The sequence below is a fragment of the Lissotriton vulgaris genome, chromosome 6 (assembly GCF_964263255.1).
Source record: "Lissotriton vulgaris chromosome 6, aLisVul1.2, whole genome shotgun sequence".
NCBI lineage: Eukaryota > Metazoa > Chordata > Amphibia > Caudata > Salamandridae > Lissotriton > Lissotriton vulgaris.
The window spans coordinates 1,092,449,680-1,092,474,887 of record NC_141694.1 but is presented as its reverse complement, the minus strand read 5'-3'; the positions used below and the strand labels follow the sequence as shown (position 1 = coordinate 1,092,474,887).

General features: G+C 45.8%; 1 protein-coding gene across 1 annotated transcript in view; it reads left to right on the top strand.

The window, feature by feature from the left end:
- Positions 1-25,208, top strand: part of SOD2 (superoxide dismutase 2) — a 190,105-nt gene that overhangs the window by 54,802 nt on the left and 110,095 nt on the right. The window lies entirely within an intron of this gene.

Sequence of the window (25,208 nt, the reverse complement as noted above, 5' to 3'; positions counted from 1 at the left end):
CGTTCCAATTGGGAACCAAGACCACGAATGTGGTCGAAACGCGTCTTTCTGTCATTTGAATAAATATCGTAACGCTGATCAGTGGGTTCGTGGAGTCTGTTCGTGGTCTCTCAGCAAACGGAATATATATATATATATATATATATATATATATATATATATATATATATATATATATATATATATATATATATATCCTCACCACTCCACTCCACTCTACTTCCACAAGCAGATCGCTTGCTCTCTCCAAGCCAGAAAGAAACGTGGAGCACAGACCCAAGTTAGTGCAAAATGTCTTGTTTATTTAAAAACTGCTGCTCTGTCGGCAATTATCCAATATCCAAACAAAATTCTGCACTACAGGGATGCATATTCCAAAGGTGTTTATTCACTCCACTAACACCAACGCGTTCCGACTCAAGGTCTTGTTCATGGTTGGGTAAGTCCTCTTTTGATAGCCATTTTATACTGTTAACCCAATTAGCCCATAATGAGGCATTCTGGCAATTGTAGTACAAAACACAATATGTATATATTTACAGCTTCAAAGTTCCATAAAGCAAAACGTCTCCTACCTCCAACATCAGGTACATTAATTGATAACATAGAATATTCAATTATGTGGTAGTTCTGGGTATTATTGATTTGTAATTAATTATTTATAATTTATAAGGCATTGTGCCTTATGTCTGCATAACTAATTGTGATTAACATTTATTCCAAACAGTTGTCATGTATTGCAAAGACTCATTATTGTATAGAAAAGAAAATGTTTCATCTCTAGTAATGCCTCAGTGGCTTAATTAGTGTACCTCAGTTACTTTACTTTGGCCCTCGATAATGCCCAAGTAGCTTATATAATGGTCAATGGAGGTCAATGTATTGAAGACAGAGTATGCATGTAGTGTATAAATGATACCCAGTAATTAATGATTACTACTTCTTTCTGTTAATATCAATGTACCTTAAAAAATTTGATCATTGTCAACAATTCTACGACTGAATTAATTATAAATGCACATGGAGTTCCTCATCTTCGTTAAGACCTTGCGGCTGCTTGGTTGTGAAATGTTTAATCATTTGTGACTCCAGGCATCTCAATTTTAATGTTCTGTCAATGCCTCTCCCGTGGTGGGGAACATGAGCAATCCCACAGTATTTCATGTTTTTCCATGTAATGTCCTTCGTGTGTGGCTAAATGTTTGGCCATAGCGTAATTTGCATCTTTGTTTTGCACTTGCCTTATATATTGTAATATCCTTTTCTTTAACCCCTTGACCATGGCGCTACTTCCGCTGAGGCACTGGGGGGTGTGGGGTGAGCGCTGCGCCGCCATGCTTGTGATGGAACCACGTCCTCATGAGTCACCGGCGAGCTGTGCTCATGACGGGGTGGTTCCGTCACGACTCCGTCCACTGAGCGGAACCCATACTGGATGTCTGAAATTATCACGTTTTGCTCTGCCCGGGAGGCTAATCGTCTCCGTATTACTCCACCAACGACCTTGACCACGGAAACAAAAAAGGGAGATTGGTCTGTAGCACAAAGTGCTATTTCGGTCCCCCTTCTTGAAAACCGGCACAATCGTAGACTTACCCCAAGACTCCGGACACCCAACCATTGCTGCAGCGTTAATCACGCCCCCCAGTACAGGGGCCCAAAACTAGGGGTTGGACTTAAAGAGGTCCGCCGGTATACCACCCGGTCCGGGCGCTTTATTGCTAGATAGCCCTCGGATGCCCAACTCCACCTCCTTCTGCTCAAATAGTATCGGGGCAGACAAAATTCCCCTGTCTCTGGGTTTTTCAGGATCCCGCCCACCCTTGAAAATAGAAGTAAAATGTACCAGCCACTCACTCTCAGTTAAGTTAGTACCCATTTTTCCTTCCCGTGACTTCTCAAAAAGGGGGCAATTGATAATACCCCAAAATCTGGAACTGCTAGCTAATTTACTGGGCTCTAGTAATTCATGCGAGGTTTCCTCCTTCAATTCTCTCTTTCTCAAGTCCAGGGCCTGCTTGTGTAAGCGGCGTCGGGCACTAATCATGGGTTGGTCTCTCGTGTGATTTTTAAGGCTTCTTTTAAGAGTCTAGCAGCCTTGGAACAAGAGGCATCAAACCACCTAGGTTCGGTGGGCAGAGGTCTATGGTGAGGAGCGCTTAACAGGTTCCCTACTTTAAAAGTGATATCATCAAAGGCCCTAAGAACATCCCCGTTACAGATATCGGGGGATATGCAGGATGCAATCTCAGCAGCACATATAGTTTTCACCTCGCTATGAAATAAATCTGGGGCGATCTGTGTCCACTTTATTCTACGCCTACCGCCAGTAGGTCTCATTCTGCCTGCTACCGAGATCCTGTCTTGGCTCAACATCAACCCCCCTCCCAGGAATGCACAAACAAGGTTATGGTCACTGAAAGAACTTTCAATAATTACAAACCTTAATAAATGGCTATGTAAGCCACCAGAGGTCAATATGTCTTCCATGAAAGAGCCCTTATTCCGGCCTATAAACGAAGGTACACACTGTTTGCTATGTGGGTGTGAAACTGTCATTGCTGAAATCAGGTCAAAGGAATCAAGCAAACTGCTCAGGGCATCCGCCTGTGCCGTATGCTCATAATGAAAACCCTGCATCTTTGCACACCCCAGCTTCTCCATACAGACATTAGCTGGATCACCAGAACTGTGCAGCACGCACACTGCTCAGTCTCTCACGTAGAGTTTCGGTGGAGTCTGGGCTGAGAACTCTGCACTGGCTCCCTGTTAGGGAGAGAATTAAATTCAAGTCTATGTGCATTTCTCACCAAGCCTACTGGAAAACTGGCCCAGTAATTAGCCACTCTCTGGTCACCCCTTATTGTCCCAACAAACCGCTTCGCTCCACCCACGCCTTCTTGGCGGTAGTCCCTCGCATCAGGAGATCCAGAGCTGGAGGTAGGTCATTTTCCTAAAATGCGGCCAGGCTATGGAACTCACTCCCTTTCCACTTAAGATCTAATCCTAACTTGTTGGCCTTTCGCAAGCAGCTCAAAACTTTCTTCTTTAATAAACCAGACTAACCCCCTAGGTTGACCACATTAGGAGGCATGAATCTTGCTTTTAGCGCCTGGACGCCCCAGGGCAGCAGCTGCGCTTAATAAAACCTCTTTTCATTTCATTTCACCACAGGGGTGGATGTTAGAATCTCCCATTACCATCAGGTTATTTGCAACAGAGCCACGCATCTTCCTTAAGAGAATGCGTAGTTGGACCATTTTACCCCCCCCCCCCCCCCCCCTCCCTCTGGAGCCATGGAATAAAAAAATTAATAATTCCCAGATTGTTCCTTCCCCTTTTCAAAATGAATGCTTGTATTTTTTTATTAGAGAAGGGGACTATCTGTATCTTGCAAGGCACTGGCAATGTTATGAATATGACTGAGCCACCGCTGACTCTGCCATGTACTGATGGTGTTGCTGGGACATAAAAAGCTTTATAGCCCTCCAAAGATAGACTACAATCAACCAGCCAGGTCTCCTGCAAACAAATCACTGAAAACTGCCTAATAAACTGCAACCAATCGGGTCCCCAAATTTCCCAGCTAAGCCTGCGATATTCCAAGAAACGAAGTTGTAAATGTTCTGATTATGTTGAATTCCCTGGTTCCTACCAAAGATGAGGCTTTGCTCCAGGGGTTAACCTCTCCAACCCTTCCTCACCCCTTGACATGTCTAGTGTGGTTATACATGATTCGTCAAGCCTTTGTGTTAATGCTCCTGCTGACTGGGACCTAAACAGTAGTCCATCACACTCTTCCAACCTGGAGAGGGCTGAAAACCTGTTAGAGAGTTCCAGCCGGGGAACCGACTGTTGCTCATCTTGGCGCCCTGCAACTCCCAATTGGAATAAACGGCCCATCCCCAACTTCATAGTCTTTCATCCCTTCTGAATTTACGTTGTTTCCTCTCGTCCATCTTCTTCTCATGCTTGACCAGGCTTTTATCCATTTCTATTCCCAATTGTTTTATTACTTCATCTTTTTCATGAGACTGAATTTGAGTCTCAACTGCATTGATGGATTTATGAATTTCCTCAATGTCTTGTTTGTCATATTTAATCATGATCAACATCATGTTTTTTTAAACGCTGCATGTTGTTGTTCCCCCATCCCTCTAACATTTCTGGTCTCGTAAAAATTCAGAGTCCTCTCGGAAGCCTTCCCATCTCTATATATTTCTCCATGGGGATAATCTCCCAACTCTCGTATATTTCGTTTTTGAGTAGACGCTCCAACTGTATAAAGTTTTTACATCTTTCTTTTAGTGTGGTATTGTTTTCATTGCTCACAGTCCATTCACCTTTTGCTTTGTTGTCCTTGGTGAACAGAGTTTTCAGTATAAAATGGCTATCAAAAGGGGACTTACCCAACCGTGAACAAGACCTTGAGTCGAAACACGTTGGTGTTAGTGGAGTGAATAAAAAGTTTGGAATATACAGCCCTGGAGTGCAGCATTTTCCCTGGTTATTGTATGAATACACAGGTTTGATTCAACCCGTTTTGCCTGCACCGATTAAGAGCGCGCTGTGAGTTTGGATCGTTTTGGTGAAGAAAAATAAAAAATTTAAAAAAATGTAATTCTTTGGCAGTTGGCACTGGGTAGTTCTAGTTCGGTCTACATTTCCATAGGAAATGCCCCTTTTATTTTGCTAACAACTTTGGCCCCGTTTGACAGAACTCCACAAAACCTTTTTTAAAGGTTATATTTTTTTACTAGATTGTGTATGGAAAGATTTGGGGTGATACGTCAAGTGGGGACCGATAATAAAGGAGAGGGGGTCCCACGGGAGCGAGCGCTCTTATCAGATGCCTGCCAAATTTTTCAAAAGTTTGAGAAAAAAATAAGTATAAGTGGGGCAGTGTAGGGATACCCTGCCCTGCTAGGCTTCATGAGTATGACACCCATCTGCCAGATCCACCCTCCCTGGCTCCCCCCAGACCGTTGGCCAATATATATATATTTATTTTAGGCCAAATTTTGCTGTGGTTCTAAAAGACTCCTGCATGATTGTGGCAAAAAATATATATTCACTGAAAAAAACAAAAGTTACATTAACGTTATATAGTTAGGTGAATTTGTCAGGAACAACATTAAAGTTTTGAACTAAAAAGAAAAAAAAGAATTGCAGAAATTCACCAATTCTAGTTAGCAGCGCTAACTATAACTTGTGCCCCTGCCATGCACTGCTTATGACATCACTCTTTTTTTTGGGAAACATTTTATTGTTTGCATTACAATGACAGTATAAAGTACTGTACAGTCAACAGTTGTTTGAGCATATCTCTCTGAATTAATTACCAGTTCTACCCCACCATACAAGCTCACATGCTATAAAAAGATGTATCATTTCTCCATTACAATAATGGCAAATCAGACTACATGCTAACAATATCATGCCTCTAACTTAAAGAGGACCCTAAACAGTGTACCAAAGAACTTCTCCTAAACCAAAATAAGCACACCCCCCTCTCCCCCTCACCGGTGTGTATCACTTTAAGTGCCCCATCCACAGCGTGTTACTTGATCTAACTAAAAACCACAGTTTCCCATAATAGGTGTGTAATGGACCTCCCGAAGCTATACCGTCATACATCGATCCCGCCTCTGATTGTTGGTCGGACAGAGATTGTACCAATGCCTCCCATGCTCTCCCTGAATCCAGCACTTTCTCATTGTTCAAGCGTCGTGCTTGTTGAGACCTAATAACACCCTCACTGCTGGCCCATTTAGTCAGCTCGGCTCTCCGCCTCTTGCTGTCGGGACCCTCCTTTGACTTCCAGTGCAGTGTTATTTCTCTCTTTCCCAGCAGCAACCCCATATCTACGAATTTACTTGCCACCTTTGTCTTGGAGGTATGAGGGAACCAATGTAGTATACATGTTGCCATATCAAAATCTAACTGGCGCTCAGTGACTGCGTTCAATACGTCTCCTACTTTGCCCCAATAACCCCGCAGCTTCGGGCACTTCCACAGCATGTGCTCTAGTTCTACCCTCTCAACTGCGCACCTTGGGCATGCTGCATTGTCAACCTTAAAATACTTCTGGATCTTACCTGGTGTCAAATATGCTCTGTGTGTTATAAAAAAAATGCACCAGTTGGAACCTTGATTTCCTGGTGCCTTTCCAAGCCCTGCGTAGAATATGTCCCCATGCGGTCTCCGGTATGGGCTTCCCAATGCCTGTTTCCCATTTTAGTCGTAAGGTATCTAGCAGAGCCAATCCCTCGTTCAGCATTCTCAAATAAAGGCACGTAACTGCTTTAAATGTCCCTGCTGCCATCACTACATATTGACATGCCATCGTTGTTTTGGGTTCTACTAATCCCTCCCTCCAGTGTTTCCGAATTGCATACACCAGAGCTGCGTGCACCAGGAATCCTCCCCTGGGGAGGTCATACATTTCCTGCAATGCCTGATAAGTCATTAATTCACCCCCCTTGTATAAATCTCCAAGTACCTGGATCCCTGCCTGTTCTCACTCAATCAAGGACGTCCAGTCTCCACCATGAGGTAACGCTGTAACCATCCCCAATGGGATTTCAGGTGCATATGGATGCAACACACCCGCTCTACGCTGGCCTAGATTCCAGCATAATCTCAACGTTTTCTCTTCTAACGAGAGATCTCTAAGGTTAAGCCTTTGTTGTAATATTATAAAGGATAGGATGTGCCTCGGAATTTCTCTACCTCTCAGGTTCTCAGGGCCCCTAAATTCCATTGCGACTGCCTGCGTCAAGACCTGTAGTTGAGCTGCCAAATAGTAAAGTTCCAAGTCAGGACCCCTAGCCCGCCCTCTGCCTTCAGCCTCACCAGTGTTGTTTGGGCCACTCTCCGCCTTCCAGATCCCCAAAGGAACCCTACAATCATGGACTTAAGTAATTTAAACATGGAGCCCGGTATCCATATGGGCAATGTTCTAAAAAAAATACAGCAGCCTAGGCAGGGCCACCATCTTTAACAACGCAATCCGTCCCATCACTAATAATGGTAGCGTACTTCAGAATACCATGTTACCTTTCAGTGCTCGCATGCACCTCCCGATGTTCCCTTCTAGAATATCGTTGATCTCATGATAAATATGCACACCATGGTATGCCAAACAAGTCGGCTCCCAGCGCACATTCTGCGGTATCGTAGGTGTCATCCCCCGGATTTCACTGGAAATAAACATGTCTTGGCCCAATTTACTCTTAATCCTGAAATGTCACCAAACTCCGACAGCAAGCCTGCCGCTCCCTCCAGTGCTCCTTCTGCATCAGCCAGAAACATCAATAAATCATCTGCATATAGCGAGATGTACTGCTGTTCCCCTCTGAACTCCAGGCCCTTATACCATTGTCCCAACCCAGCTCCCGCTGCCAAAGGTTCGATTGCCAGAGCAAACAATAGCGGAGAGAGGGGGCAGCCCTGCCTTGTCCCGCGGGACACTCGGTAGCGGGATGAAATTAACACCCCCACTTTTACCCTAGCCACTGTGGAGGTTTGCAACACCTTATGCCAACCTACAAAGGCTTCTCCCAATCCAAAACACCCCATTGTTTTATACGAAGTACTTCCATTCCAAACTGTCGAAGGCCTTCTCTATATCCACTGAAAGGATCGTGGCCATAGGTGAATCAAGGCGGTCCTCCCCCATAATCCTCAGCAATCTACGCATGTGTGTGGCTGTATTTCTAGTTGGGATAAACCCAGTCTGATCCCCATGAACCAAACCGGTCCTATGCTGTAGGAGGCGAGACGCCAAGATCTGACTCAAGATCTTATAATCGGTTGACAACATTGACAATGGTCGATAAGTGGCTGTGTCTGTACCCTCCCTCCCAGGCTTTAGTAATGGGATAATGAGCGCCTCTCTCATCGTCAAAGGAAGTTGGCCCAATTCTCGCGCCTCCCTATAGACCTCCAGCAACCTCGGAGCCAGAAAATCTACATACTGCGAGTAAAATTCTATTGGCAATCCGTCTACTCCCGGAGTCTTATTGCGAGCCATATGTTTAATTGCACTCCTAATTTCTTCAATTGTTATATCTCGACCCAAATGTTTCCCTTGTTCCTCCTCCAACTGCAGGAGGGGCACGCGCTCTAAAAAGGCGTCAATGTCTGACTCTCCCGCCACCAGTGTGCTCTCATATAACACTTCATAATACTCCAAAAACCAAGCCATAATCTCTTGCTGGGTGTATATGGTGCTACCATCCTGCGCCCTCAATGCCACGCTAGCAGTGTCCCCTCCTTGTCCCCTTCAGCATGGGTCTTTGTAACATATTTCTTATAATCGAAGCACCGTAGCCTCTGTAACTCCGCGGCTACTGCCTCCTTTGCCTCCACTACCTCTGCTTGTACTTCTGGATGTTCAGGTCTTGCTTGTTCAGCCGACCAACCTGCTTTCCGCTCTGTCTACATCCTGCAGCAACAGCTTCCCCACTCCTTCATACTTACTAATACAGAGCCCCCTTATCACCACCTTAAAGGCGTCCCACTCCATCGCCCTAGTGGAAGCTGTCCCTGCATTTTCATTAAAATAATGTATTATCCTCTCTCCAACTTCTCTTTGGAAATCCAGGTCGTCTAGCGTTTCAGGGCGCAATCTCCAAGTAGGGATTTCGGACTTTACCACCATCCAGTGCATAGTAAGCAGCAACGGGTTGTGGTCGGACAATGTCCTAGCTTGATATTCAGAATGGGTTACGGAAGGCACTATCGACGTTGAGCATAAGATTGCCTCAAGTCGAACATGTAGTTCATGCATTGCTAAGAAGTAGGAATAATCTCAGTCTTGCAGGTGGTGGGTTCGCCATATGTCCACAAAGTTCCATCTGGTTTGCCAATCTTGTCTATATTTGGCCAACCTGTGAACAGGGGAATCTGGCAAAGGGGGGTGTGACCTGTCCTGAGAGACATCCTCTACGGAATTAAAATCCCCTCCTAACACTGCCGGACCTGAAAAGTAATGTGCCAATGTGCCTGACATGCGGTCTAGGAAGCGTGCCTGGTTTACGTTTGGTGCATATATACTACATAGCGCTACGTCCCTGCCATGTAGACGCCCCTCAACCGCTACAAATCTGCCTTCGCTGTCTATGGTTTGCCTTGTGACCTGAAAAGGGACCCCTGCTCTTATCCAAATCAATGCCCCCCTTGCAAATGCCGAGTATGATGTACTAAAAACCTGCCCCCTCCATCTGCGCTGTAATGCCAGACCTTCTGCTTTAGTAAGGTGCATTTCTTGAAGCAGTGCTATATGTACTCCTCTCCTAACCAAATACGCATGAACCTTATGGCGCCTTGTCATTGTATGTAGCCCCCTTACATTCCAAGTGACACAGTGTAAATCGGATACTGCCCTCATTGTAGTAGAATAACTTTCTCATTTCGCTCCGTACAAAATTAAACACACCGGTGACCCCTCGTCCCAACACTCCCCCCCCCCCCCCCCCGCCCACCCACACCCCGCCCACTCCCCCCCCCCCCCCCCCCCCCCCAGAACAGGTCCTAGAACAAAACTGCTAGTCCCCATCCAAACTAATTTAACAATTAACACACACCTAAGCCCACCAGTAGTCACTGCGGGCATTCCTTATGGGCGATGGGGAGTGCCCAGTGCCAACGGGCCACCGCTTACGTTTCAGGAATTACCCTGCTTTGATCCCCCATTGAAACACAGAATCCTCTTCTCGTCCATGCACCTTTCCATAAACTACCGATCAGCTAGATACTGTTGGAGCCTTTCATCCTAGAGCGACACCTTAACAGACCCAATGGATTACCAGGCGTCCTCACCCCTCAGCTGCATCAGCGTTCGCAAGTCTCCCCCTGTCTCCTAGTATTTTCCACATCAGCTCCCTGGATTGCAAAATATTATTCATCTATTAGTCCATCTGCTGTGGCCGGTGTGACCTGCGGCAAGCGTAGCCTATCCGCCTCTGAGGCCTCAGTGTCTGAATGTGCGTTGTCCTTCTCCGAGTCTGTGCTCTCCAGCGACTGCAACCCCTGTTCACCCGACAAAGCCGACACCGCCTCCAGCACCTCAGTCTGTGATCGCGATGGTTTCTGCATACCCCGCCGCCGGCGCCAAAGCCATTGTAACTCGCGCTGAGGAAGTCCCCTTGAAGACTCCCGGACATGACGATCCATTCGATCTGTTCCAGCTCTGTAAGAATCCAACCACTTCCATGCGTCTTCTGGGGTATCAAGGAAATGAGTGCTACCATCCACATTTATTCTCAGTTTGGCTGGGAACAACAGGGAATATTGGAGACCTTCCGATCTCAGCTCTTTTTTAATCGCCATGAAGGACACGCGGCTGCGCTGGATTTCCAACGTATAAACCAGAAAGATAGTCATTTTGCCGTTTCCCACTTGATATGGGCCATTGTTTCGTGCTTTTTGGAGTAATAAGTCTCTGTCCTTATAATGCAGCAGTCTGGCTACCACCGGGCGGGGAGGGCGTCCCGGTTGTGGCAGCTTCGCAGGCACTCTGTGCGCTCGCTCCAAGGTGTAGAAAGGAGACAATCCTTCAGAGGCCACCACAGTCCTCAACCAGTTCTCCAGGTATTTTCTCCATGTCTGACCCCTCCACTCTTTCAGGCAGGCCCACCACGCGAATGTTATTCCGCCGGTTTCTACTTTCAGCGTCCTCAGTACGTTTCTCTAGTACCAGTATACCTTCAAAAGCGTCTGTCATTTTGTTCGCCAAAACCGTTTGGACTGGTGCCACATCCTGCAGTATTCCCTCTACTTGTTTCACTCTATCTGTGAGCTTAGAGTGATTCGCTCTCAAGAGGCCAAGTCCCCGCGTCACTTGAGCAATGTCTTGTTGCAGGGCCGTGCGTGAATCCGCAATCGCCGTCCATATTCGATCAAACTGCTGCTGCATCCTGGGGTCCTGCGGTGTCTCTAAGTTATCTAACTCAGCCTGGGTTGGCTCTTCGTTGCCCGGTAGATGATGCGCCCCATCCTTCTTCCCTTTTGTTTCCCCATGCTCAGGTCCTCCAGCACGTGTCCAAGAATTTATAGGCGCACCACAGCGTCCCGACCGCCTAATGAGTACAAGTCTTCAAGTACTCCCCGGATTCCTGCTCGCCAGGAGGGACCTTGCTCAGAAGCGTAGGTGCCCCAGCATGCGGAGCGCTATAGTTCCCCAGCCGAGTCAATTCGGGAGCGCTGAAGTAAAGGCTGTGTCGTTGCCATCAATCTCATGCCACAATATCGCTCTCTTCCACTCATGTTCCTTACTATCATTAGAGGAACAGCACCTCGCACCCCAGAAGAGGCCTAAGCATGTATCCTCCACCGCCTCTGGCCCTTCTCAGGCTATGCTTCCCTGGCTGCTCCAGGCAGGGGCCTAGTCCACGCGTTTCTGGACGCTATCTCAGGCCCAGAACTCGACTGTGCCTCCCCTCCTCCGGGGCTGAAGCTACTGAGCTCCTCGACTCGCCTCAGGTTGCTCTGCCTTGGAGGCTATACCATCTCCCACAGTCCCATTCCGCTTCACTCAGCACTCCTCTGCATGCCACCTCTCAGCGTCAGGGGCAACAGCACATGTGTCAGTGTTCCAAACTGCTCTCACTGCATGGTCCTCAAGCAGAGCCGCATAAGGTCCCTAGTTATGGGCCCCCAGTCACCCCCTGTGCACACTCCCGCTCCCGCCGCAGCTTGCAGGCCGCAGCCGTCCCCAGTGCCCCGCGTCCGCCTCCACAGCCCAGAACTCGGGGTCAAGCAGCACCCCACTCACCGAGGCAGGATCGGTAGTGCCACTGCTCGCCGCCAGTCGTTCCCACGGCTCCGCACACTCTCCAGCTCTTGTGATGCAGCCCCAGGGTGTCGGGGTCTCCGGGTTCGTGCCTCCAGCCTCCGCACCTTCTCTGCTGCAGGCCGCTCTCTCGTGGGGCATACGTGGCGCAGGATGGCGCCGTTCACACACCTCCTGTGCGTGGCCCCGAACCAGTCCACAACTGGGCCTCCGTTTTGCTGCCCCTACTATTCCAATAGCGATCGGGCCCCTCAGCTGGCGGCTCCTTTCAGCCCCCATTCCAAGCTCGGCTTTTGCATCGGCCGCACCGCCGCCACTTTGAGTTCCTCTGCTGCCTACAACCTTGGGCTGGGAAACTGCAGTAACTCCCGATTCACGTCAGGTTTATCGTCTGGGTAGCGTCAGGACAGGTCCGCACCACTCCTAGTTTACTCGGTGCCACCAGGCGGGTCTGAGAACTGCTTTTAGTCAGGATTATTACGGGGATCTTCGCGGAGCTCGGCACTCACGCAGCCTGCTCCATCGGCCTCCCAGCCATGCCCCCTCCTTATGACATCACTCATGACATAGTCTATGACATCATTGGTGTCACTCGACATCTCAAATGAGTGTACTAGTTTGTATTAGTTTACACATACGTGAGCAACTACCGTATTTTTCTACCTGTTTTTGTACAGTTGGGGTCCAGCTATTGGGTGTAATTGTTTACATAATGCATGTGCTACTAATGCATCACAGGTGTGCTGAGGTATTGAAGACGTTCTAAATGTTTGCGTTTAAGACTACCCTTTGTGCAGGTGGCAGTTGACAACTTGTGTCTATTATGTGCCACACAAGCTTTGGCTCTTTAGAAAGTTTGTAACAGGGAAAAGATTTTAAGTTCAACATACTAAGTATTATAAGCACCCTTTAGTTATTAGACACAATTGTGTCAGCATAACAGTTTCTACATAACATGGAAGACTGTCTACACCAGGTATTCAGCTATGCGCTATTAAGCTATGCGCATGTGCTTGTTTTGCTTCAGAAAATGGGTATCTGTAAAGTTCTACTTAAGTATGAAGGCTGTAGGTAGTATGATATTTAGCACCTTCAGACCTAGGGTATTTTAAGTGAATAGTCATACTTTGGACAAGTTCTGAATTGAGTGTATACTGTGCTAGTACACTGCTTAGTAGATCGCTTTCAATAGTCTGGTGTATTTCTCATGAGGGTTTCACTGTCTGAAAACAGTGTGGTACATACTAAACACTCACCATAGAGTGTTGGTTCAGTGACTGTCAAGGCTTTGATACCAGTAAAGACTGTACGTAGTGGGGCATTATTTATGTCACAGGGCTTGAGCAGGTATATACAGATTGAACATCATGGGCAGGATAGGTTACTCTTTCATCTGTGGTTCATGGTTAATATGAATTTGGCTACCCATGAAATGTATGGTATAGGGCAATGTTTCAAATAACACAAAACTTTACCTATGGGGGTCGTATGTATGATAACAGTAAAGACTCTTCATATTAGGAGTTCTTTTGCTTTCACTTTTATAGCTCCAATGGTATACCAGTTTAAAGAGGAATGTGTATAAAGTTTGGATGATGTCATAGAACGTCATGAATTATGTTATTTGTTAGGTCCTAAGCAGTGCATGGCGGGTGCACGTTATAGTTTGCGCTGCTAACATGAACTTAAAAATGTCCGTTTTTTTTTTTAGCTCAAAATGTGATCTTTCTTCAGTGAATTTCTAAAGTTTTTATTAAAAAACCCTTTTTTATTGCACCTAACTATGTTTTAGAATATAAAGTAATACTTGATTACGATACTTAAATGCAACCTCCCACCCCCTCCCCACCACGCACTGCCACAGGGTAGGCCCTGCAACCAGCACCCCCAATACAGCCAACCCCATGCTCATGCGCAATGGGGGGGTTGGCTATAGGCCCTGGTCTGGGGAAAGTCATCCCCCAGGGCCACTTGAATTTTAATTAAAGGGGAGGGAGGTTCACTCCACCACCTCCAAGCCTTGTTAGGCTCTAGAGACACCTTTCCCCAGAGCCATTTCTAAAAATATATGGGGGTGGGGAGGAGCCACCTAAGCTCCTCCCTGAGCAATTATCGGCCCTGGGGATACACTTCCCAGGCCTCTAAAGCCTCGGAGACCGGCTCACAGGTTGTTTCCTGGGGAGCCCTGCTCGCGCCGGTGCGGGCAGGGAAACCTGTATTGGCTCTCGCTTGGTGAGCATTTTTGAATCTCCTGCCAAGCAGAGCGAACACCAAGTCTATTCCCAGCAGGCGGGAGCTTTAAAACATTTCCAGCCTGCCCAGAGCGGACTTTTGATCTCATTTCCTGCTCGCTCTAATGCGGCAGTGAAATAGAAAAAAATATTGCTACTTCCCGCAGGGAGCAGCATTAGTAGCTGCTCCCTAATGGCCGGAGCAATACTGGCTCCTGCTGCATGCAGGGAGTTTTATTAGTATGAATGCAAATTGTCCCTATGGGCGAAGCGTAGCTCTGGACTTCCACAACAATAGATACAAGAAACCTTTTACTGCTAAGGTTTGTTATGTTATTTGTGCATTTATTTTCGTTCTTCACAGGAACTCCTGTTTCAAAACAAGGACTTAGTATAACCGTTCTAAATATCAATCTTATACAAGGTGCTCCTAGTATGTGATGTGCAGAGAAAGTGAATAGTGCGCAAGTTCTATACATGATGCAAATATACATGTGACTGATAAAGACATTATGATGTAACAAGACAACATTCAAGGTAAGTGTGCCAAAATCCTCCCTACCAATACAGTGATGCATACCCTGTACCTTTTGGGACAGGGCTGACACCCTATTACTTGGTTATACAAACCTATCATGGAACATATAGGGCTCCCACTATCGCACCTCCGCCTCCTTTGGGAGGGGGATTTGGTGTAAACTCTGCCCAATAGAAAATGGTCCAAAACCCTGTAGTCAGCCCATACTGTCTCCAGAAGTGCATCCAATATATGATCCTTCACATGGCATATCTCACACCCTCGCAACTAAACTGTATGTTTCCTACGGCTAATCTTACCTGCCTCAGAGGCCCTAGCCGGGTGGCCGATCTCTAACCTGTGCTTTGGTCATGCCGAAGGATAACCATCTTTTGGCACTCCAAACATGATTCACTAGCTACAGTCACATAACTCAACTCATTGAACTCCTGGGAGGCCAATTCTCCGTATCTTCCCCTGGTGGAAGAACCACAAGGTGCAGGTGTGCTTTACCAACCTTGCTCTTCTATTGGCCAAGCGTCAACTAACCATTCACTGGAGTGTGCAACACCCCCCTGATCTCCCCAAGTGGCGCCAGGCACTGGTCCACTGGGGAGAGGCCGAAAGATCAACACTGCACTGGGAAGAAGCCTGACAAATGTGCTGGCACCCCACAGCCTGGGACACTATGCTTTCTCAGTTCATGGAACCGACAGCTGAGGACCCCCACCCTCGCCTTCTTAAATTTCTATAAACCCTAGTACTCCAAACGGTGACCTAAAGTGGCCCTTTGCAAAGCCTGAGTTCCCCCAGCAAGTATACTCTGATCCAGTGCTCCTAATGAAAAACTGCACCACAAACATTAATCATCTCCACAATACTCACCATCAATCATGAATCACTACCAAGGCCCGTAAACTAACGAGACAATTTTGAGCGACTGAATCATGTGACCTAATTAATCAAAACTATTCACAAACTATTTACAAAATTATATACAACTGCAGTTTATCATTTCTTACCATAGTTTTTAATCATATGACATTTAATTAAGTCACTAAGGCAAATGGATCAACTAATGATAACTAGACCATGAATAAACAAGTAAACAACAAAATTAGGGGTCTGAAATTAGAAATCCAGTTGTGATTCTATGATCTTGTCACTATGTCAATTGTACATGGGAACAAGCAAAGTAGATCTAGCAGACCATATCACCAAAATGTGAAGCACCGGTAAACGTAAGTCACCCCTGGTTGAGGATTCCCATCAAAAGTCTTGTATGAATCAATATTCTCATTTGGTAATCCTTATCGGGTATTGTTTCTCTTGATCATTGAGACCACTAGCATACCCTGATAGCCAGTTCAGGGTAGCGACCCACAATCACAAGGTACTACCACATGGTGTTGATACGATGGGAATGTGCAGTGCAAAAAACATATAAGTGGTGGTTTAAAACAGGATAGGGAACTTAACAAAAGCCAGTTTTAATAAACGTTAGCCCCTTCCCCTTTAAAAACAAGAACAGTGTAACATAATAATCGCAGTCCACACAAATAGCTGCGAAGAGACCAACATGTTTCAGCCACACCGGGAGATTCCCCAGGCCTTTCGAAAGCCTGGGCAATCTCCCGGTGTGGCTGAAACATGTTGGTCTCTTCGCAGCTATTTGTGTGGACTGCGATGATTATGTTACACTGTTCTTGTTTTTAAAGGGGAAGGGGCTAACGTTTATTAAAACTGGCTTTTGTTAAGTTCCCTATCCTGTTTTAAACCACCACTTAAATGTTTTTTGCACTGCACATTCCCATCGTATCAACCATGTGGTAGTACCTTGTGATTGTGGGTCGCTACCCTGAACTGGCTATCAGGGTATGCTAGTGGTCTCAATGATCAAGAGACACAATACCCGATAAGGATTACCAAATGAGAATATTGATTCATACAAGACTTTTGATGGGAATCCTCAACCAGGGGTGACTTACGTTTACCGGTGCTTCACATTTTGGTGATATGGTCTGCTAGATCTACTTTGCTTGTTCCCATGTACAATTGACATGGTGACAAAATCATAGAATCACAACTGGATTTCTAATTTCAGACCCCTAAGTTTGTTGTTTATCAGTTTAGTTCCTATGGGGGATAATACTTAGGCTTGGTCTCTTAACATCCCTCTAGCCCTGCTATAGTGTTTGGTTTTTCATGAATAAACAAGACCAGCTTGTCATTTCAAAAATCTAATTATATTAGCTTTATTTATTCAAAGAGCATTTTTATTCAAAAATCATAATTTTATTAGAAAAGTGGAAGCATCATTCAAGGAAAGGCTTATTAGACTGACATTTTAAAGGCAAATCAATTAGCATGAATTAAAGCAAAATAAAATTTCCATTCCCTAAATTCTATCTCCCTGTCTAAAACTCTCTTCACCTAAAAGAATATTCATTAAAGACTGCTGTCCTTACGTGCGCCAAAGAGTCCAACAGCACGTCTCGCCCTTAAGGAATCAGAAAACGAGGAGAGATTCCCTCCTCCCCGTGAGCCAAGTTTTATGCCTTTCTTACTAGTTAAAGTAACTAAATTCTGCATTCTTTTCCAAAAATCTAAACTTGTCATTGGCTGAGCCGTGTCAGTCCACCAGCATGTCGTAATCGCCTCCAGACCAAGAACAGGCTTTTCTTTAGCCCTATTGTCCTTTGCTTTCGTGTCATTTCGCTTCCTCGAACATGTAACCAAATTTGAGCTACAGTTCATGACTTCCTTGCCTTGGCAATCCTGCCGCTTCCTGTCCTTGGACAATCTCTATGAGCACATTAAGCACAACTTATTCAACAGTATTTTCTGACAAAATTGTCGACGTGGTAAAACTTTCCACTTCTCGTGTGTGCAAGGCTCCTCTCTGGACAGGTTTCAAAAACGCCATCTTTTGTAGGCCTAAAGGCCTCTCATGGAAACTAGTATTTAAACAAACACAAAACAGTAATTAATTAGAAAATTGAGACCCATTCTGTTACCCACCCCCTTTGCTAATTATTACCCCGTTAATTTATGTTACCTAGCTAAGCACATAGAGCAGCATTTATATTAACCTTCTTCTTTTAGGCCATAAGAATTCTCCACAAGCTTTTGCCACAGAAAAGACATAACATTACATAAGCACACCAATAGCCACATGCCATTAATTAAACAGCCGCATTTAATACTGACAAAGACAATAGACCAGGTTCATTTATTATTTTCCACATACTTGCAATTGCAACATAGAGCATAAAAATTAGTCCCTCCATGTTTTTCAGAATGAATGCGTTTTTAAAACTAATGTTGATTTAATAAATTCAACACACACTTATTAATACAATTACGTTTGTTATGGAAGTTTAACTTTGCGAGTATGGACAAAAACGTATTCAACAGCTCACTCCTTCAACTCCACTCCACCCAGTGTTCCCAGAATTATTCTCTCCTCCCTGGATAAATCGTAATATGCTAGAGGCTACACAGCTCCGGTGACAGTACCTATGCTCGCCCCTCTACCTGTACACTACCCTCCGGCCCGCAAGGCTCCCTAACGTCATCTAACACCATCCTCCCAAAACTACTCAATCCCTTTCCTGGTTACTTCTTTTTAAAGTTGAAATCACGCCCCGGGCACCGCACAAGCTCCCCCCCCCCCCCCTCTCCGACCCCCCCGTCTTCCGTGCCAGTTGACGTAGGCTCTACATAACCTCTGCCACTGGGCCCCATTAACTTACCAGGGTACACAGGGAAACTTTAAACCATGGTATTGCATCACGCAGTAACCAGCAGTTCAACTAACCCTCATCTCTACTCCACAGTGAGCCAGTAATTTCCTTTCTTCGACTCCTATAATAGCGTACAAATTAAAAGACAGGCATTCTGTTGATCACTGTTATTTCTTTCCATTATTCGGAGTATGAAATCATCCAACCATGTATCCAGAGCTTTTTCAAATGAATGTGTAAGGTACCAGATGGTTGCCACTTGTTCTCTTCTTAAACCTGCTTTACCAACCGATTTCAAAACTCAATGAAGCCCAATAAAGCATTTTTTTTAATTGTTGAAATCCTCAATCAAATTTAAACACGGTCCACTGTAGAAATTGAATACGTTTTGACCCTCAGTACAAAATTATTTAGATACGGGTCATCAGGTCGGAATAAGGTAGGAGACACCAACGGATTGTAGCAACAGTCCTACAGTCAGGGGTGTTTTGTCAATAAGCATAGGGGTACATCAGGCTCGCATCAGGTGCAGGTAAGCTGCTATGGTAAGTGACCATCACTGTCCGACTGTGTGGTTGGTATGTCTTTCAAGGGTCTGGAAAGAATTCTCCGAAATGAATCTGGTGATGTGAGAATTAATTATTGGTTATCCGCGCGCTTGACCGATACAGCTGGAGGAAAGCTTGATTTAATCTCGGGGATGTGATCTCCTAAATTGTCCAAAGCTTGTGGACCCTCTTGATTAGGAGGTGGATTATGAAGAACAATGTTCAATTCCCAAACGTAATGACAGTCTGGGGAGCCCTCATGAATCGACAGGCAGTTTAACAGTTACAAATTGCTCAGCCGGGAATTGACTCTCAACCTCTTGGTATTGTGAGAATGAAGTGGCGAATGGATCCCATGCGGGAAGCTGGCTTATAATTGGGTGCAATGTTCAGTAACAACATAACGTTGTAAACACTAAAAACCACACTTATGCTCTAAGATAACACACGCCCTTAACATGCACTGCTCATTAACCCATATTTTACATCACTCCTGACCTCTTCTATGACATCATTGGTATTATTACTGCAAAATTTGCAGTGAAAATATTGATAAGAAAACTGTCCATGGAGGGGGCTGGAGTTAGTTACGTGAGAAGTATAACTGGTGAATTTCTGTGGTTTTTAAAGTTTAAAACGTTACATTGTTACTGAACATTTCACCTAACTGTAACATTACTTTGGCTTTTGTTTTTATCAGTGAATGTGTGTGTGTACAAATATATAATCTATAGAGAGATATATCGGTAGGGCCCCCTCCCGAGCCATTTTCAGCCCAGGGGACCCCACCCCCTGGAGCACAATCTATTTATACTGGGGAAGGAGATGCCCTGGTCCCTCCCCAAGCATGCTTTAAGCCACAAGGGCCGCATCCCCTAGGGCCCAATAAACATTTTTTAGGGGAGGGGGCACACTGCCCCCCTCCTCGAGTCATTTTTGGCCCCAGGGCACATCCCCTGGGGCCCAAAGTATTGACTAAAGGGAGGGGGATGCCTGCCCCCGCCCCCCCCAACCCCTTAAAAAGGCCCTCTGGACCCCATTCATCTGAGCTGCCGCTTATGTGAAGGGGGGCACTCAGCCACCCTCCCTGAGCCTTTATTGGCCTCGGGGACCCCATCCCCCGGCACCTGCTTTCTTGCTGTGTTCCGGAGAGCCCACCTTCAACAAACTAGCAGTGTGTGGTAAATACCCATCAGACAGGCAGTGTGCTTTTAATAGTCAAACAGCGAACTAGCTTGGTTTTGGGGGTGGCATCTTGGAAAGCGAAATCAAGTAACTATTAAGATACAAAAGGGGGATCCTCACATATCAGCATCATACATAAATTAAATTAAAGTAAACGCAAAGCGTTTTGGCCCAAGTGTCAAATTAACAATTTAACAATTTAAGTTAGGAGGGTATCCCAAGCACAAACCGACATCAAACTACCACGTCCCATGAGGCACCATCTTAGAAAAGTCAAAATTGAGCAACATATTTGAAAATACAGAAAAATCTTCCAATCCATACACAACGCATAACTACAAAGAAACTAAGTGTATTTCATGAACACAGCTTCATTAGTGGAAAAATGTGTAAAGTGAAACATTTTCTTCTTGTCAGATCGGCACCCTCGAAGTTAGTGTATGGAAACATCAAAAAGTAGTGCATACCAAGGACCTGTTCTTCCCCCATAGATGAGACATGTAGTCCAAATATAAAGAACATGCACCATAAGAAACATAAAAACAAAATATAGTGAGTAACACTATCTGGACAAAACACCAAAATACAGGGATTCCTACAGGCAGTGTGCCAAATGTTGCCTGATCACTAGCGGACCGTGCAGAGGATGTATAGCGTAGACCATCTTATTCCCATGGTGTAAAAAGCCTCAGTAAGCTAACACACGTGAAATATCCCCTGTATAACCACATCTAGGTCAGTGGGCACAATAAGAGCCTACAAATCTCAAAGCACTGTATCAAACAGGTAGAAAAAATACCACTACTGCTAGCCATATTAGGGTAATGCAGCTAAATCTGCTCACTGTTGAATTATAATGTCCATGTGGATTCAAAATACAGTCGAGGCTTATAGGCAATCCCTTGTATAATACAACATAAAAATATGGAAAATCCTATCTGTAGTGTAGCTCCACCACCAAAGTTAAAAAGGAAGACATGGGCAGGGGGAATAGACAAATGCCTTCACCACATCTCATAAGTAACATCCCTGTCCTTTACTCCTGCAATATAAAATCATAAGTACAAGTCAGGTAAAACAATCATGAAGCATCCGAGCACAAAATTGGACACAAAACGATGGCAATTAAGTATAGTAATTTAACCTTCCTCCAAATATACCCTTAGTAGTTCTTCTATATTCAACCAAAGTTGACGTATAGTGTCAAGATCCACAGCGTGCTTGATTTCTATTTGCGTAAAGTCAAGGTCATATTGCCACACTTGCACTTTTTGGAACATTTTCTATGGTGTAATAAGATAGAAGGTTCGTGTAATGCATCTCTTGAAAAAATCTAGCTATAGGGTAATGGGTGTCTTTTTATTGTGTCAGTGGTGTGTGTGTATATGTATAGAGATGTATGCTTATTTATATATTTGGTGTTCTATAGGCCATTGTTAGAAATGGAGGTCTCTAGTTGGCAAGGGATTGCACCTTTGTCCAAGTAGGGAACCTTCTTCCTATGTAGGGTAAGGGAGTTACTCCTAAAATAATCACTGCTCACCCCATTGGTAGCTTGGCACGAGCAGTCAGGCTTATCTCAGAAGCAGTGTGTAAGCATTTGCACATAACCAACAGTAGCACAGACCCTTGTGAGCCCCCATCACCAGGGCTCTTCTGGTACCACTTCTAGGCACTTATAATAATAATAATACATCTTCTTCCTCTTCCTCCTTTCTATTCCTCCTTTCTCTTTCTTTCTTCCTCTTCCTCCTTTCTCTTTCTTTCTTCCTCTTCCTCCTTCTTTCTTCCTCCTTTCTTTCTTTCTTCTTCCTTCTCTTTCTTCTTCCTTTTTTTTCTTTCTTTCTTTCTTTCTTTCTTTCTTTCTTTCTTTCTTTCTTTCTTTCTTTCTTTCTTTCTTTCTTTCTTTCTTTCTTTCTTTCTTTCTTTCTTTCTTTCTTTCTTTCTTTCTTTCTTTCTTTCTTTCTTTCTTTCTTTCTTTCTTTCTTTCTTTCTTTCTCCCCACAAACAGGCACAACTATGCCTGACTTGCACGTCTTGTTGCTCGAGCGGAGCTGAAGCCCTCCTTCTTTGGGCTCGGGAAACAAGAGGCAACAACGGTGTGCTTGTCATTTACTCTGGCACGGCCAAGTTGGCTCCCCTCCTAGGATGCGTAGAAGCATGCGTGCTCTCCTCGTCACCCCAGGAGCCCCGCCTCCAACCAGGCAACAGCCACCGGGCTTGTGGCTCTTCGTCCACGGCGTGACGGCGCCCTCTCAGCTGGGCAGTGGTAGCCCCCCCTCCTCGGGCTCCTGCGGGACAAATGGAGAATGCAGCGCTCACAAAGCTCTATGTCCCATGTTTTAGAGGGCAGAGCTGGGCACAGGCAGGCCTGCACGTAGAGACCACCATGAAACAGCAGCTGTGTGCCACGGTAGTTCCTCCTGGCCCAGCAGCCCTGCAGCAGCACAGCTCCACAACCGGTACGAGGAGCACCAAAAGGCACAAAGACATGCGGTCACAGCTCCAAAATTTATATCAGGCTTGGCCTTTGTTCTACCCTGGCACAGGGCTTTAGGAACCAGTCCCAACTGGTTCTTGGGGGTACTGAAGCACTTTCTATACAGTGGTCACACCCTCCTTTGTCAGGTTAAGCTCTGGCCCCAGACACACCACAGGGGGGCGGAGCCAGCATTGAACAAAGCAGGCACAGACTTATTCAGGGTCAGGGCCTACTACTCGCACTACTCCAAATGCAGATCTGCCTATTCAGCCTAGCGCTGACTCACTCTGCCCCTCTGGAGCCACACACCTCACCAGCCCCTGGCACTCCAGCGCCTGGCACTCAGGCGCCAGGCATGAAATACACATCAGGCAGACAAAGATACATAGCACACAGAAATGCCAACTTCTAAAAGTGGCATTTCTAAAATACTGATAATAAATGTGCGCACACCATTAAGCAGCATTTATTATTACTATTCCAAACATACCAAACTTGCTGCTCCTCTCATATCAGGAATTACCACTGAAACATTTATCAGGGAATCCCCAATGCATTCCTATGAGAGGGCAGTCTCTCAGCAGTGAGAAACCAAAATTACCAGGACATGTCACATAATTAAGGTACATATCCTACCTTTTAACCTACAATGCACCCTACCCATAGGGCTAGCTTGGGCCTACCTTAGGGGTGACGGACATGCAGTAAAAGGGGGGGACGTCACAGACGTGGCACCCACTTTATGTGCCCTGTCACAGCAGCAGTAAACTGCGCGCACAGGCACTGCAATGGCAGTGGCCTGAGACAGGTTTGAAAGTCTACTTTGGTGGGTGGCGCAAGCAGCGTGGCAAGCCCACCCGTTGTATTTAATTTACTGGCCCTGGGGATCTGAGATACCACTTTACGAGGGACGGACAGGTAAATTAATTACTCCAAACTGGTGTAGACCGATCTTACCTTGTTTACCATAGAGAGCACATGCACTTTACACTGGACAGCAGTGATAAAGTGCCCAAAGTCCTAAAACCACCAACACCAGGTCTGAAAAATACTAGGAGGTAGGCAAAAAGTTCAGGGATGACCAAAAAGGACCAAGTCCATCACACACCACACCAGTTTAGAAATATATCCAATATTTTTCTATATCCAAAACAAGGCCAAAATGATAAAAATTCACCATGCAGTATTTTAAAAATATCTACTTAGCAAAATATCCTTAAAATTGCAGAAATATCTCAACAACACAGTTCGTGCGAGTCTATAGCTTCGTCCGGGGCTACCTAGATGCTGAAAACAACAGAGTCTAACCTTTCCAGCTGACTGCGTCAGTATGAGCCAGCGAAAGCGTGGACAGACTCTGTGACAGTACCTTTTCTCGTTGCGGCTGGCACGTGGGTGCGGGATGGTTGTGGCAACCTTCACGGTAGCGTTGCAAAATGTAAGTGGTGCAGAGTGAGGTGCCCTCTTGATGCAGTGCAGGCAATGGCTTGGTGACGATCGTTCAGACTGCGTCGGTGAGAACAAGGCTTACGATGCAGGGTGGGCCGGTGCTCGATGCCGTGCTGGTAGGTTGCGGTGCAAGCGACCGAGCCGGTTAGCGGGAGCTTATGTCGGTCAGCCCAGACTGCTGTGTGGGATGAGGCGGTGTGTCGTGAAACTTACAAGCGGGCCCCCAGCCACGATGTGGTCACGGGTGTCGAAGATAGCAGCAGCGATGGCGTCTGTGAGACCAGGATGGCGAAGTGAAGCAAGGCGGTTTGGAGTGGGTGCCCATAGGTCACGGTGCAAGCAGCGGCTCCGTGGCGTCGGTAGTCATCGGTGAGACCAGGGTTGCGGTGCAAGATGCAGACAGTGCCTTCTGCAGTGCCGTCAGGACACAGAACCAGCGGCTTAGTCTGTGACTGAGTCGGTTGCGCTTCCCTTCTCTGTGGCTACTGGAACAGCGGTTCCCGAAGCGGGACTTGTCTTTGCAGTCGCTGAGACTTCAGAACAGGAGGCAAGCTCTACTTCAAGCCCTTGGAGATACTCCACACAAGTAAAAGTCAACCCAACAAAGCACCAATACAGCAAAGGGGCAGTACTCCTCCTGGTAACTGTTCCAGCTCTTCTTGGCAGGTTCCTTGATTCCAGCGAGTTCTAAAATGTTGTGGTGTGGGCCCCAATATTTATACTCAAAATCCCTTTGTTTTCTAAGGCAGAGAGTGTCTGTGCTTAGTCCAAACAAGTTCTGTCCTCTCTGGCCCAGCTTCCTGGCAGGAGGTGGAGACAGCATGGTGTAAGGCAGACCAGACCTATTCAGGTGAAAGGAAATCTCCTCCCCTACTCTAACTAAATGCAACCCAGGTCTATTCAGCCCAGCTCTGACTCATCTAGACTTTCTGGAGCCACTGCACATCCCCAGCCCCTGTCACTCCAAAGCCAGACAGTTAATACATATCCTAGCAGAGGCACACTGGATGACTAAGCAAGAAAATACCTACTTTCTAAAAGTGGTATTTTCAAACAGAGTGTAAAAATCACCCTCCCTAAAAGGTGCATTTTAACATTCTGAGTTCAGGCATACTGAACTTTATTTTCCTACCTTGTTCCCAGGGGTAGTTATGTTTATAAGATGTTATAAGCAAACTCCCCATTCTATCCTATGGGAACGGGTAGCCTTGCAATAGTGAAAAATGAAATTGGCAGTATTTCACCATCAGGAC